The sequence below is a fragment of the Pristiophorus japonicus genome, chromosome 2, assembly GCF_044704955.1.
Source record: "Pristiophorus japonicus isolate sPriJap1 chromosome 2, sPriJap1.hap1, whole genome shotgun sequence".
In the NCBI taxonomy this organism is placed as follows: domain Eukaryota; kingdom Metazoa; phylum Chordata; class Chondrichthyes; family Pristiophoridae; genus Pristiophorus; species Pristiophorus japonicus.
In genome coordinates, this window is record NC_091978.1 from 141,870,384 (window position 1) to 141,885,707 (window position 15,324).

A 15,324-nucleotide genomic window follows, 5' to 3' on the forward strand; every position below is an offset into this window, starting at 1 on the left:
GATGACACTGCCCACCTTCCGCCCCGCTCCCAACCCACTTCCGCCCCGCAGCCGCCCGAAACACCGCCCCGACAAAATTGCACACCAAAAAAGGGCAAACTCCCTCTATTCTCCGCTCCAAGGATTCAGGTGGCGAATAATCTTTTAATTGAAATTATCCGCCCCATTTGGGGCAGAGGGCAACTTCACCCCCTTATTGTTTGGTATTGTCTCTCATTTCAGTCTTGAGGTTTTGGTATGGAAGGGCAAAATGATGTGGTGATGGGGACGTCCAGAGGAATCAGGATGTGCAATGCAATCAGTGGAAATGAGCTCCGATGAGACAGTTCCGGATACGCGGTAGGAAATTTAGGACCGAGATGAGGAGAAACTTTTTCACTCAGAGGGTGGTGAACCTGTGGAATTCTCTACCACAGAAGGTTGTGGAGGCCAAGTCACTGAATATATTTAAGAGGGAGATAGATAGATTTCTAGAAACAAAAGGCATCAAGGGGTACGGGGAAAAAGTGGGAAATGGTGTTGAGATAGAGGATCAGTCATGATCATATTGAATGGCGGTGCAGACTCGAGGGGCCGAATGGCCTACTACTGCTTCTATTTTCTATGTTTCTATGTTTCTCCCTTGCAGGATCAGGATGGAGTCGCTGTCTCCTCCGTCATGGGTGTTGCTGCTCCTCCTCGTCCTCCTCATCCTCCTGCTGTTGCTGCTCCTCCTGCTCCTCCTCGTCCTCCTGCTGTTGCTCCTCCTTCTGCTCCTCTTTGTTCTCCTCCTCCTGAGGTGGTACAGCTGTGCCTGGTGCCCTCATGATGGCCAGGTTGCGCAGCATGCAGCAGACGACGACAAATAGGGACATCCGCTCAGGCGAGTACTGCAGAACTCCTCCCGAGTGGTCATGGCAGAGGACCCATTGCTTCAACACTCCGATAGTCTTCTTAATGATAGTCCTGGTGGCGGCATGGCTCTCATTGCATGAGTACTGTGCAGAAGTGGTGAGGTTGCAGAAGAGAGTCATGAGGTAGGTGGATAGTGGATAGCCCTTGTCTATGAGCAACTAGCCGCGAGCTTCATTTGGGGGCTGGAACAGAGCAGGCACATCGCTCTGGCGCAGGATAAAGGCATCATGGTTGCTGCCAGGATAACGGGCATTGATGGTGAAGATTTGCTGACACACCAGCTGCACATTCAGTGAGTGTTAGCCTTTGCGGTTACGGAAGATTTCAGGATTGTGATGCGGTGTCCTCAAAGCAACGTGGGTGCAGTCAATGGCACCCTGCACCATGGAGAAGCTTGCTATCCTGGCAAAGCCACATGCATGCTCGTGGTGCTTCTCTCTGCTCATGGGGAAGGAGATGTAGTTCCTCCTCCTTCTGTACAGAGCATCTGTGACCTCCAATGGACAGCAAACTGGGCGATGTTGGAGATGTCTCCTGTTGCTCCCTGGGAAAATCCATTGGCGTAGAAATTGAGCGTGATGGCATCCTTGACTTCCATTGAGAGAGCCGTCCTCACCCTCGTTTGAGGCTCGAGGTCTGGTTGCAGAAGATGGCAGAGCTCTGTGACCACATCCTTGCTGAAACGCAGCCTTCGCACACAGTGCTCCTCAGTGAAATTGATGTAGGAGAACTGCTACCGGAATACCCGGGAAGAGTAAGGCCTCTTGTTGCCAGCCCTGTGGCACTTTCTTCCTCTGGCAACATTTTGCTGTGGTTCTCCCTATCCTACTGCCTCTGGTTCTCCCTGTAATACTGCCTCTGGTTCTCCATGTCCTGCTGTCTGTCTTTGTCTGTGCCTTTCCCTGTGCCTTGCTCCATGGGCCTCTCGTGGGCCTCTCTCTGTGGTGCCACCTCTCTTTGTTTTTCCCTATCTTTCTCCGTCTCTCAATGCCTTTCTCTCTATAATTGTCGCCTCCTTTGTCTTTGTCTAAGCATTCTTCGATGGTGACATGATTGCCATCATAGCCCCCATGAAGTGACAGAAATATTGTAAATTCAAAGTTACACAGGGGGATAGTTAGGAGGCAGAAGACACCTTGAGGTAACAATCGCTGCTATCAGTCCACCAGTTACTCTGCCTATCTGTTGGAAAGCAGAAAAAAGTAATGGCCAACAGAAAATATTTTTCAAGATGGCGCCTTTAAATAGCACTGCTCCGGTTCCCGATTGCAACTCGACAGCTGAAGCTGTCGTTGTCATCCGCAGGTCCTAAGGTAGGTTGCGCGGGGCAATTTAACTTCGGAGTGGTAAGGGGGTGATGCACACGGAAATGATGTCATCATTGCCACGCATTGCCCAGCGGGGCGCTCCCGCTAGGAGCAAGGCACTACCTCATAGCATCTCCCGAAAACCCCTGCCCAATTCTGCGGGGGGTGATTTTTGTGCCGCGCTCGGGCAAAAACTATTTTGCTGATGGCACCAGCGGCCATTGACAAAAGGGGCAAATTTGCCCCCATGTCTCTATTTATAAAGCCAAGGAGCCCATATGCTTTGTAATAGCCTCCTCAACTTGTCCTGCCATCTTTAAAGGCTTGTGTACCTACACCCCATGTCTCTCTGTACCTGCAGCTCCTTTAAAATTGCACCATTTAATTCATTTTGCCTCTCCTTGATCTTCCTACTAAAATGAATCATTTCATCTGCCATGAGTCTGCCCATTTCACCAGTCTGTCTATATCCTCCAGACGTCTGTTACGATCCTCCTCACTGTTTACTGCATTTTTGAGTTCCGTGTCATCTGCAAACTTTGAAATTATTCCCTGTATACTCAAGTCCAGATCATTAACATGTATCAAAAAGAGCAGTGGTCCTAATATTGACCCCTGGGGGACACCAATGGAAACTTCCTTCCAGTCTAAAAAACAACCAGTCACACTAATCTCTGCTTTTAGTCCCTTAGCCAATTATGTATCCAGACAGCCATTGCCCCTTTAATCCCAATGTTTACCAGTTAGGGCTGGGCTGTAATCTTGATGATGGCATGATATAAAAGCACTCAAACGGAGTGTATAATTGTTACATTGATGCCAAAGGATTAACTTTATTTATGTAGTAACTAGGTATTCAAGACATAAACTTGGCATTTTCCCACTAATACTCCTTAATTTTGTTTCTGTTGAAGTGGTGAGAGTCCTGCTCATAACTTTGAAGCCATAATGGGTCTAATTTTTGTGTACTGGTGTAAATCAGTCCTAAGTAGTACTAGTGCAATTTCTTTAGAATGGAACTGTGCTAATACCACTCAATTTTAATGGTCAGGTTACTTGCATAATTATTCACAGGTTATTATACAGATTTGGACGAGTGTAGTATGCACACTGATGATGAGAGCAAAGGATTGTAGGGGGAAGACATTGTACCTCTTTGCACCCTTATTTCTGGACGGAAAACAGCATTGGGGCTACATCTCGGGGAACAATCTCTGATAGCCGATTTCCCCTGAAAGTGCGCTGACTGGTAATTGGAAGCCGGCGACTTCAACATATCCAGCACACCTTCCCAAGACAGCCGTAAAGTGCCTTGAATATGCAAATCAGGATGCCTGTTCTGGATTCTGCCAGAAATTTGTGTTTAGCTGGGGGGAGCTTGAACCCCACACGCCTTAGCTCAGAATTTCCGGGTTCACAGCGACCTGAGCAATGGTCCTAAAAGCGAACTCTGGAGGCTGCCCACAAAATGGCAAGTAAAGTTTTATACTTTTGCTTCTGTGGAGCCAAGAGGAGCAGAGATCACAGGGGGCGGGAGTGGGGAGAGACCACGGAGGTCTGAAGATTGCGGGGGTGAGAGATCACAGCAGGTTTGTTTGAGGGGTCGGGGAAGCACTCCTGCTTCTCCTGGCCCACAAGCAGAGCTGGAAAAGCACTTACCTGTTGGATCTGGCAGCTCCTGCCTCCCTTCAGCTGCCAGGTTTCCTGAGCCCTGGGAAACCCAGTCTGCAGCCATTAAATTTAAATGGCTGCCAAATACTGAGGCACAGAGCCTCATTTAAATATTATAATTATTGACCCGCCTCTCCAGAGTGGGTTACTTGACTGACACTAAACCTGCACAGTTAAACCGAAGTAAGCATGTTTGTGGTGAGTTGGGTCCAGATTTAAATTTTTTTAAATTGAAACCCTGACTGACCCTCTCCTGCCTGTCATGTGGGGATTAAAATTACTCCCATAATTCTTACAGACACTTGAAAAGCTCCAAAGCCATTTAATCGCTTAGTATTCTTTGCCAAGGCTGTAATGGGAGAGAGTTTAGAGGTGAGTGGTAAAAACGAAAAGAAAGGAAACTCAAGATGTAGGTATAAGTCTGCAGGCAAGTGACAGAGCGGCCTTTCAACCAACCTGTGTTTGATGGCTTCTGAAGTGGGATATTGCTGTGTTAAGTCGTTATGAGGAGGGTGGCACTATTTTCTACTTCACGGCAACATCTCATAAATTCATATTCCCGCATGGATGGAAGTGGAGGAAGGCTTGAGGCCACAGCTGACCGCTACTGTCATTGGCTGTGCCAGCCGAACACTGCATGGTAGCAGCAGGTGTCCCTACAGCAGAAGAATTTGAATCTGTCTCTGCTGACCCAGACCTTGTGAAAATAGTTCCTCACAGTTGTTGCCATTGTTCATTGGATGTTGCTCATTGAGTACCATTTATCCTTTAGGGAAGGAAACCTTTTGTCTGCTCTATATTTGACTACAGTACCACACCAATGTGGTTGACTCTTAGCTGCTCTCCGAAGTGGTGTAGCAAGCCACTCAGTTGTACCAAAGCCACTTAGCGAAGGGCAATAGCTACTGGCCTTGACAGTGTTGCCCACATCTGAGAAAGAGTAAAATTGCACGATTCTGAACAACCATCTAGCATAATGGTTACACAGGCTTCACATGGATCTGTGCCAATGGATCTGCTGTCAGCAGTTACCTTGAGAGTTGAAGCCTCTGTATGCACCAATTCTCTGCTAAAATGAGGTATGGGAAACACCGTTCATAGATGTGGATGTGAGGGTACATGGCGGGTGGGCACAGAACACCTCTGCTATAGCCTGATATGCCTGACATGCCTGCACTGGTCTTGCTCATGTCCTCTAAAAACACAAACACATGTGTGCATTGATGGCACTAATAGAGCTGGAAGAAAAAGAAACAAACAGCATTACCACAAAGGCTCATGAAAGCCTAAGGGGCAATAGCAAAAAAAAAATTGCAGAAATTCCCTAAATAATAACATCCAAATATCCCCGAAGTGATGTGATAATGTCTCCCATGGTGATAATTCTGACTTTGGGTGATATGTAAAACAGACAATATTGATTCAGCCATTTGTTATACATTGAAAATCGGCAGAGGTATCTAATGGGGGATTGAATCGATATCACCTGCTTTACACTATCGGCCAAGTCAAAATTACCCCTCATGCCTTTTTCCGGCCTTTACACTACCACAGTGCTGCTTCCAAATCATGCCTTTTATAAGTAGAATGAACGTTGGTCTATAGTAGCATCTTTTCTATTTTTCTCCCGCTGCTAGATGATTCCAGAGTGAATCTCTCAGGGAAGAAATGGAAAACAAAAACAGTGCATTCCATTTGTGAGCACAAGAACAACAACTTATATTTATATAGCACCTTTAAAATAGCAAAATGTCCCAAGGCGCTTCACAGGAGTGTTATAAGACAAAAAATAAATAAATTTGCCACCAAGCCACAAAAGAAGAAATTACAGCAGATGACCAAAAGCTTAGTCAAAGAGATAGATTTTAAAGAGAGTCTTAAAGTAAGAAAGAGAGATAGAGAGGCAGAGAGGTTGAGGAAGGGAGTTCCAGAGCTTAGGGCCCAGGCAGCTGGAGGCACAGTTACCGATGGTTGAGCAGTTATAAACAGGGATGCTCAAGAGGGCAGAATTTGAAGAGCCCAGATATCTCGGGCAGTTGTGAGGCTGAAGGAGATTACAGAGATAGGGAGGGACGAGGCCATAGAGGGATTTCTAAACAAGAATGAGTATTTTGAAATCAAGGCATTGCTTAACCAGGAGCCAATGTAGGTGAGCGAGCACAGGGGTGAATGGGACTTGGTGCGAAATAGGATACGTACTGTGGAGTTTTGGATGGCCTCAAATTTATGTAGGATAGAATGTGGGAGGTCAGCCAGGAGTGTGTTGGAATAGTCAAGTGTAGAGGTAACAAAGGCATGGATGAGGGTTTCAGCAGCAGAAGAACTGAGGCAGGGGTGGAGACGGGCAATGTTACAGAGGGGATATAGGTGGTTTTAGTAATGCTATCGATATGTGCCGGAAGCTCATTTCAGAGTCAAATATGACACCTAGGTTGTGAACAATCTGGTTCAGCTACAGACAGATGGGGAGAGGGATGGAGTTGGTGGCTAGAGAATGCAGTTTGTGGCAGGGAAGAAAGACAATGGCCAAGACTTTGCACTTTTTTTGCATTGATACAACCCATTTAATGTCCATTTTAATGCTGAGATGAGGTATAACGCCCAGATATCGCCCATTTAGCAACAAAGTGGAAACTAATGCCCATGTATCGCTTACTTATCGCCCAGCGTTATTTTCGGCATGCAGTTAACGCCGAGAATTAATAATACCACCCACCCACTGTCATGTATCTTACATTATTATATATAACTGTATCCCAACATGCTATACATGACTGTAATAAGATATGACCTGTAACCACCAGCATACCTTACCACCGGGGGTGCACTTACAAGAGACAGGTATATAAGCACAGGTCTCAGGCAAGTGCAGCATTCCAGAGCTGTGAAAAAAAAGGTGCAGGCCCAGAGTGACCTTGACTTCACTACATGCCTCGTGTGAATCTGTACTGAGGGGACAGGACTTTACAGTGGCGACGGGTTACGGGATTACAGAATCCACAGAATGGCGAACAGCGGATCAGATGAAAAGTACAATGCTGGAGACAATTGGGAGGACTTTATAGAAAGGCTCCAGCAAAGCTTTGTAACCAAAGACTGGTTAGGCGACGATAAGGCAGACAAGAGAAGAGCCCATCTCTTGACCAGATGTGGCTCAAAAACATACGCTTCAATGAAGGATCTGTTGGCACCTGAGAAACCAGCAAGCAAGTCGTTTGAAGAATTGAGCACACTGGTAAGAGACCACCTGAAGCCAGCGAGCAGCCTACACATGGTCAGACACAGGTTCTACAACTACAGATGCTGTGTGGGCCAGAGCATACCCGACTTCGTGGTGGAACTTCGGAGGTTGGCTAGTTTATATGAGTTCTCCGATGAACTGAGGAGAGAAATGCTGAGAGACTTTTTCATTGAAGGAATAGACCACGCAGGCATATTCCAAAAGCTCATGGAGACCAAGAACCTGACCTTAGAGGCAGCAGCACTGGTTACACAGACATTCTTGGTAGGGGAAGAAGAAACGAGGTTGATTTACAATGCAAGTACGACAACTAACGAAATAATGGAACAAGGAGTTCACAGCATTAGAAAAGCTGCTACCCCCACACACAGACAAAACCGGCAGAACAGGCTTTCGACAGCAAGCAGTGGCAACAGAAGCCATCACGGGCCACAGGAATGGCTGTTCACACCTCATCAGCCCACAATGCGAGCAATCAACTACAAACTGAGAGAAGCTCAAGAGAGATCAGCCAGATGCAGCTCATTCTTTGCAAGCAGTCTGTGCTGGAGGTGTGAGGGTGGGCACTCATCAAGAGGATGTTGATTTCAGCAGGCTGTTTGCAGGAACTGTGAATATACAGGGCATTTGGCCCGCATGTGCAAAAAAACAGCAGCTCAGCTGGAATACGAATCGGATGGGTCGGAAAGCGGGCCAGAAGAAGGTGGGGACAGTACCCGGGACACCGATATACAGCGGGTCAACACGATCAATGGCTGCTGCTCCTACGACAGGACGCCTCCTATAATGATGAGGATCCTACTCAATGGGATATCTGTCAACATGGAGCTGGATACAGGAGCGAGTCAATCTCTCATGGGCGCTCAACAATTTGAACAACTGTGGCCGCATAAAAGAGACAGACCAAAACTCACAAGGGTCGACACCAAACTAAGGAACTATACCAAAAAAATCGTCCCAGTCCTCGCCAGCGCCATGTTCTCTGTCACACACAAAGGGACAGTGAACCGACTTCCTCTGTGGATTGTCCCCGGAGACCCCCCAGCACTGCTGGGGAGAAGCTGGCTGGCAAAACTAAACTGGAAATGGGATGATGTCCATGCCATGTCATTAGAGGAACGGACCTCCTGCTCAACAGTTATAAAGCGATTTGAACATCTCTTTCAGCCAGGTGTGGGCACTTTCAAAGGGGCCAAAGTCAAAATCTACATCACACAGGATGCTAGACTGGTCCATCACAAGGCCAGAACTGTACCCTATGTGATGAGGGAAAAGATTGAACACGAACTCGACAGGCTTCTGCGGGAAGGCATTATATCACCTGTGGAATTTAGCGAATGGGCAAGTCCCATCGTCCCAGTCATGAAGCCTGATGGATCCGTACGAATCTGTGGGGACTACAAATCTACCATAAACAGAGTCTCCCTACAGGACCAGTACCCGCTGCCCAGAGCGGAGGACTTATTTGCCACATTGGCTGGAGGTAAACTTTTCTCAAAACTAGACCTCACATCTGCGTATATGACGCAAGAATTGACTGAGGAATCCAAGCTACTCACCACCATCAACACACATCGAGGCCTTTTCATGTACAATCGATGCCCATTCGGCATCAGGTCAGCAGCTGCCATATTCCAGCGCAACATGGAGAGTCTGCTCAAGTCCATCCAGGGGACGGTTGTATTTCAAGACGACATACTTATCACGGGCAGGGACATCGACTCCCATCTCCGTAATTTGGAGGAAGTACTAAAGTGGTTGGATCGGGTAGGTCTACGAGTCAAGAAATCCAAGTGCCTGTTTCTCGCACCCGAGGTTGAAATTTTGGGCAGAAGGATTGCCGCTGATGGAATCCGCCCAACAGAGTCCAAAACAGAAGCAATTCGCCTGGCACCCAGGCCCCGGAATGTCTCTGAACTGCGCGCCTTTCTCGGGCTATTCAATTACTTTGGGAACTTTATGCAGAACTTAAGCACGCTGCTGGAGCCTCTCCACGTGCTACTCAGGAAGGGGTGTGATTGGTTTTGGGGGAACGCCCAGGAACGCGCCTTCAATAAGGCATGCAACCTTCTGTGTTCCAACAGTGTTTTGACTTTCTTTGACCCAGGTAAAAAGCTAGTTCTCACATGCGATGCATCAGCATATGGGGTTGGGTGCGTTTTGCAACATGTCAATAGTGCGGGCAAATTACAACCCATAGCTTATGCCTCTCGGTCACTTTCGCAGACGGAGCGCGGGTACGGAATGGTAGAGAAGGAGGCGCTCGTGTGCGTGTATGGTGTCAAAAAGATGCACCAATACCTTTTCGGGGCCAAGTTCGCGTTTGAAACTGGCCACAAGCCCCTCACGTCCCTCCTATCCGAGAGCAAGGCAATAAACGACAACGCCTCGGCGCGAATTCAACGGTGGGCACTCATGCTGGCATCCTACAACTATACCATAAGGCACAGACCGAGCACAGACAACTGTGCCGACGCGCTCAGCAGGCTGCTCCTGGCGACCACGGAAGGGTCTGACGAACAGGACTGTGAGATAGTCATGGCAATCAATGCCTTTGAGTCCACAGGTTCACCCATGACGGCTCGCCAAATCAGAGCCTGGACGGCCAGCGACCCCACGTTATCCTTAGTAAAAAGATGTGTCCTAACCGGTGACTGGGCAGAGGCTCGCGATGCCTGCCCCGAGGAATTAAAACCCTTTCACAGGCGCATGCATGAGCTATCACTACAAGCAGACTGCCTGATGTGGGGCAGCCGAGTAGTCATGCCTCTGCGAGGCAGAGAGGCATTTGTCCGGGAGCTCCACTGCGAGCACCCGGGGATCGTTCTCATGAAGGCCATAGCCAGATCCTACGTCTGGTGGCCTGGTATTGACGTGGACTTGGAGCTCTGCGTCCGAAGGTGCACCATTTGTGCCCAACTCAGCAATGCCCCCAGGGCGGCTCCACTGAGCCCCTGGCCCTGGCCTACCAAACCATGGTCGCGGGTGCACGCAGATTATGCGGGCCCATTCATGGGCAAAATGTTCCTGGTAGTTGTAGATGCATTTTCAAAGTGGATCGAATGCACCATTTTAAACTCGAGCACAACCTCCACCACTGTGGAGAGCCTCGCAACCATGTTTGCAACGCACGGAATCCCTGACATATTAGTCAGTGACAATGGTCCGTGCTTCACCAGCGCAGAATTCCAAGACTTTATAATTGACCACGACATAAATCACGTCAAGACGGCACCGTTCAAGCCGGCTTCCAACGGCCAGGCAGAGAGAGCAGTGCAAATCATTAAACAAGGAATGCTTAAAATCTAAGGTCCCACGCTGCAGGGTCGCCTGTCGCGATTGCTGTTGGCATACAGATCTCGTCTGCACTCTCTGACTGGGATCCCCCCGCGCAACTGTTGATGAAAAGGACTTTAAAAACAAGGCTCTCATTAATCCTCCCAGACATACACGAAATCGTTGAGCCAAAGTGCCGTAAGCTGACTGAGTACCATGTCAGAAATTCGAGGGGGAGATGGAATGAGGTAGGGGACAAAGTGTTTGTACTAAACTATGGCAGGGGTCCCAAATGCTTGCAGGGACAGTAACGGGCAAGGAAGGAAACAGGCTACTGGTAGTACAAATGGACAATGCCAAAACCTGCCGGAGGCATATAGAGCAAGTCAAAATCAGATTTAACAACAGCACTGCGGAACCAGAGGCAGACTGCAATGTGGAACTCGCACCACACCTGGTGGACAGACAGAGGGAACAACCTGAGGAAAGGGCAATCCCAACAGACAGCCCAGGCGAGTCAACAACAATCACACCAATCGAAACAGACAGCCCAGGCGAAATACCAGCAACCACACCCAAAGAAAAACAGACACCAAGGTAAACAACTGAACCACAACTCAGACGCTCCACGCGAGAGCGTAGACCACCTGAGAGACTGAACTTATAAAGACAATAAGACCTTGGGAGAGGGTGATGTCATGTATCTTACATTATTATATATAACTGTATCCCAACATGCTATACATGACTGTAATAAGATATGACCTGTAACTACCAGCATACCTTACCACCAGGGGTGCACTTGCAAGAGACAGGTATATAAGCACAGGTCTCAGGCAAGTGCAGCATTCCAGAGCTGTGAAATAAAAGGTGCAGGTCCAGTACATGCCTCGTGTGAATCTGTACTGAGGGGACAGGACTTTACACCCAATTTTTTTTTCTGATCTAAAGATCAGAATGGGTGAAATTAACAGCCATAATATCGCCGAGCGTTACTTTCGGCACCTCGACCACATATCACCGAAAATATCGCTTGCTGAAAAACCCGCTGAGAAAAAGTTGATCTCTCCTGAACTAAACCCAGCGGTATGGACCCCATTTTGTAAATTGGTGGTCGGTTCATATAAAAGGTTGCTTCAACTTCTGGGGAGTTTTGATGTACTCTGGAGTTCTTTGAATTTGATTTGAACATCTGAACAAACATCTTATTATACTGTGGACGATTTGAATTTATTTTAGGTGTTTTAGTAGGTAAATTTATTGTTTGTGAACAATAGATATAAGACTGATTGTTATTGTAATGGTGCCTGTAATTTCTCAGCCTGTCTTGATGACTATGCACATGCTGCAGGCTAGAGTGGCAGAAGGTATATTCAAGAGCATTATGTGCCCAATCAAAGAGGTGGCAGACTGCTGAGGAGGGGGAAAACTTACACCCCACGCACTTACAGGGAGAGGTGGTCTTATCTGAGACAATGCACAACAAGGTTATGTGAAATAAAAAACATTTAATGCGAACATTTGTATAAAATCATGATTATAACTGTAAAAAACACCCCACCCCACAACAAATTGATGACATTTATATATTTCATAAAAATGTTCACATTTCAAACAAAACTTCATAATCAAAAAACACAAATGCAAAAAAACAAGGTATACCCTATCCCCCTTCCCCCAAACCTCCCAACAAAATAGCAGCAACAACATAAAAATACTGTGACCTACACAACTCCTGTGGCCATGCACCTCACTTTCCTTTCCCCTCCGCCCCTCGTTTCTTCTCCCCACCTCTACCCTTTCCCCTTCCCCTCCTGACTCCAAGCCGCTTGGCCAAGGAGCTCCTCAGGCGCTGCGTCATTGGGGGGGATGGCAGCAGAACCGCTGGTTGGCTGGATACGGGAGAGGACGGTCCCAAGGTGGGAACGTGCTCTGAGCCAGAAGCAAGATCTTCCTCCTGGCTCTCAAGTGTCATTGGCAATGGGGGTGCGGCATCTTGGGGTACAGCGCCATGCTCCGGGACCACTGGGAGGTCTCTGCCACCAGTGTTCTTGGCTATCACCTCCAGGGCCTCTGCTATCTGCGGCACATACTCGCTCATGGTGACGGACATGCTGGCCAGCTGTTGGGATATGCCCCCCATTGTCTGTAGGATCTGCTGACCTATCTCAACACTCCTCCTGGACAAGTCTACCATGTCCCCGCTTAGATCTGCCGCTCGTGGAGCAGACCAGCTGTATCGAACCAACCTCCTCATGGTTGGCGCCTTCATGGAGACACCTCGGGTGCCCTGCGGCAAGGTGCTTGGGCCTGCGACCTCCACGGTGGAGGAGGGAATGGCCGCAGGAGCACTAGATGTAATCGGTGTCGAATGTATTATGGAGCTTGGCGATGCACGCTCCTCGAAGTCATCCGTGCAGAAGACAACCTGCAGCTCCACGGGCGAGAATCGGAGCTCCACAGCACCAGATGGGCGATCATCTGGCAAGTCCGGCCCCACACCCTCACCTTCTGGGCTCGGTGGTGTTGCATGGGGCCGCGCTGCTAGTTGAGCTCCAAAACATAAATGAGGTTATTAGAGGAGAAGGGGGCGCTAGGGTCACAAGGTGATTCCAACGCTACACACAGCATATGCACGACAAAAGCACCACCACTATCAAAATCATCACAGACATCACGTTTTATAACCATGACCAAATTCTGCATTGCAATGATTCTCATGAGGCCATCATTATTTAGAGAACACTTATATCAATCATCTATCATATATTATTGGTCGGACATGAGTGGGTGTGGCATCTTTTGACTTTACATCATGCAATGGTGTATACTTTACTCACATGGCATCACATCAGGTTCTGCAGCTGCATGCATGGCCGACTGGGGGTGGCTCCCCACTAGTGCCAGCACCCGCTCCTCGATGTCGGTGAGCTCAATGATGACTGGGAGCCCCCCACCCGTTCGCCTCTGCTCGGCCCCATTCTTCGAAAGCTTCTTTTGTAAAAGGTAACACCAGCACGACATGGCATGAGATCATTGTGTGATATCATTGTTAGGTACTGTCACAGAGACTGATACAACACATAACTGACAGATTTAATCATGAACATTACGAAAGATTAAAGACGTACATCGTCAACGCAAGCTTTGAGTAAAACATTCCCAGTATAAGTGCAAGACATCATATCTGATTTGAATCACTCATTACACTTACAATTCCAATTATATCAACATATAAGTGAATGTAAATAAATATAATACTTACTCTGGCAGATCCAACAAGATCGTTCCAGCGCTTGTGGCACTGGTTGCCCTCACTTACCTCGTTCGTCGCCGACGAGACCACCTCGGCTATGTCGACCCATATCTTCTGGTAGACCTTTGGGATGGGCTTCCCACGCATACCCCGGGTCAATTGACCCCAGCTTGACTCCACCTCCTGCAGCAGGGAGGCATTTGCCTTGTCGGAGAATCTCCGAGCTCGTTTTCATCCTCCCGATAGTTCCTCTCCCACCTCACTGCTTTCGCCAGCACCTCCAGTCTCCATAGTGTGCTGTGTGGCCTCCTCCATCCCTTCCATTTTAACTATATTTTTTCCCTCAAAACTCTGTGGGAACAAAGTTATTTGTACTCAGAAGTCTTTTTACTGCTGGTAAATCTCCCTCCTATCTCCCACAACAGCCAAACAACCACACAACACACCCACAAATGCTTTCAGTTCCTCTCTGCTCTCCATCTTTCTCTCTCCTCTTCTACGCATGTATTGATGACCCCTGACCTCCTGAAACGCGGGAAATGACCATTGCCATGGCGTTGCTATGGACGATGACAGTTTATGGCAGAAGGTCAAAAAATTTAACGCTAACGCCCATTTCAGATCGCTCGCGGTAACGGCCATTTTATAAAATGGAAAATTGGGGTTTTGAAAATGGATGATAATCCGGCGATCTCAAAACCCATATTTACTGCCAACGCTGGAAATAACACCCATTTTTGGGCGATCTGCACAAAAGTGGAAAGTCTAGCCCGAATGGCCAGAATCTTTATCTTAGAGTCGGGTTGGATGTGTGCGGGCTGCCTAGTGGGTCGCCATCCCAAAGATTTCTATAGCACGTTTAACTCAATGGCACCAATTGAAACAGTCATGAGGTTTTCCTGGCCCAATTAAAGGAGCGGGTCTGATGACGTCACCGAAGACTCGTTTTCAACATAGTTATTTCAAGCAACCTTGCACACATCTCATTTGAAGGTTGCTGTAAGAGTGTTCAAGGTGCTTTCAGGGGCTAAAAATTGCAGAATAAGATTGAGAATTCTGTGGGTCATGGTGACACAAAGATAGAGGGCAGCTCCAAGATTCCAAGATGCCTCCCTGGAAGTGCTGGTCAAGAGAGTAAGAGCACACATGGTGGTCATCTCCCCTGTGGATGGCCAAAAAAGACCAGCCAGAGACACTAAGAGGGCATGGCTAGAAATCGCAAAGGTGGTCAGCAGCAGGATGTGGTGATGAGAACGTAGATCCAGTGCAGGTAAAGATTCAAATATCTCATGAGGTCAGGAAATGTGAGTGCAATGCCACATTCACCTACACCCTGATGTGTGTGTCACCCCAACCCCATCACTCTGCCTTCCCAAGCCTACTTCTGCACATCACCCATCACACCAACCTACCTTGCACATCCACCCATCCCTTGCAGGTGCACCGATCCCTCTCTGTCTATGCACCGACTCACATCCCCGTCTGACCATCCATCACTGACACTTACCATCATCCTAGTGCAATCATACCAAGTAACACGACAGAAAGAGGCCATTTGGCAATGTCATGCCACTCCATCATAGTCACCCACTACAGATGTAGCCTATCCAGTCCTGACACTCATTCCATCACTCTCACTCAAAGTTCTCTTCTTTACTTCCTTGCAGGGGAAGAGAGCG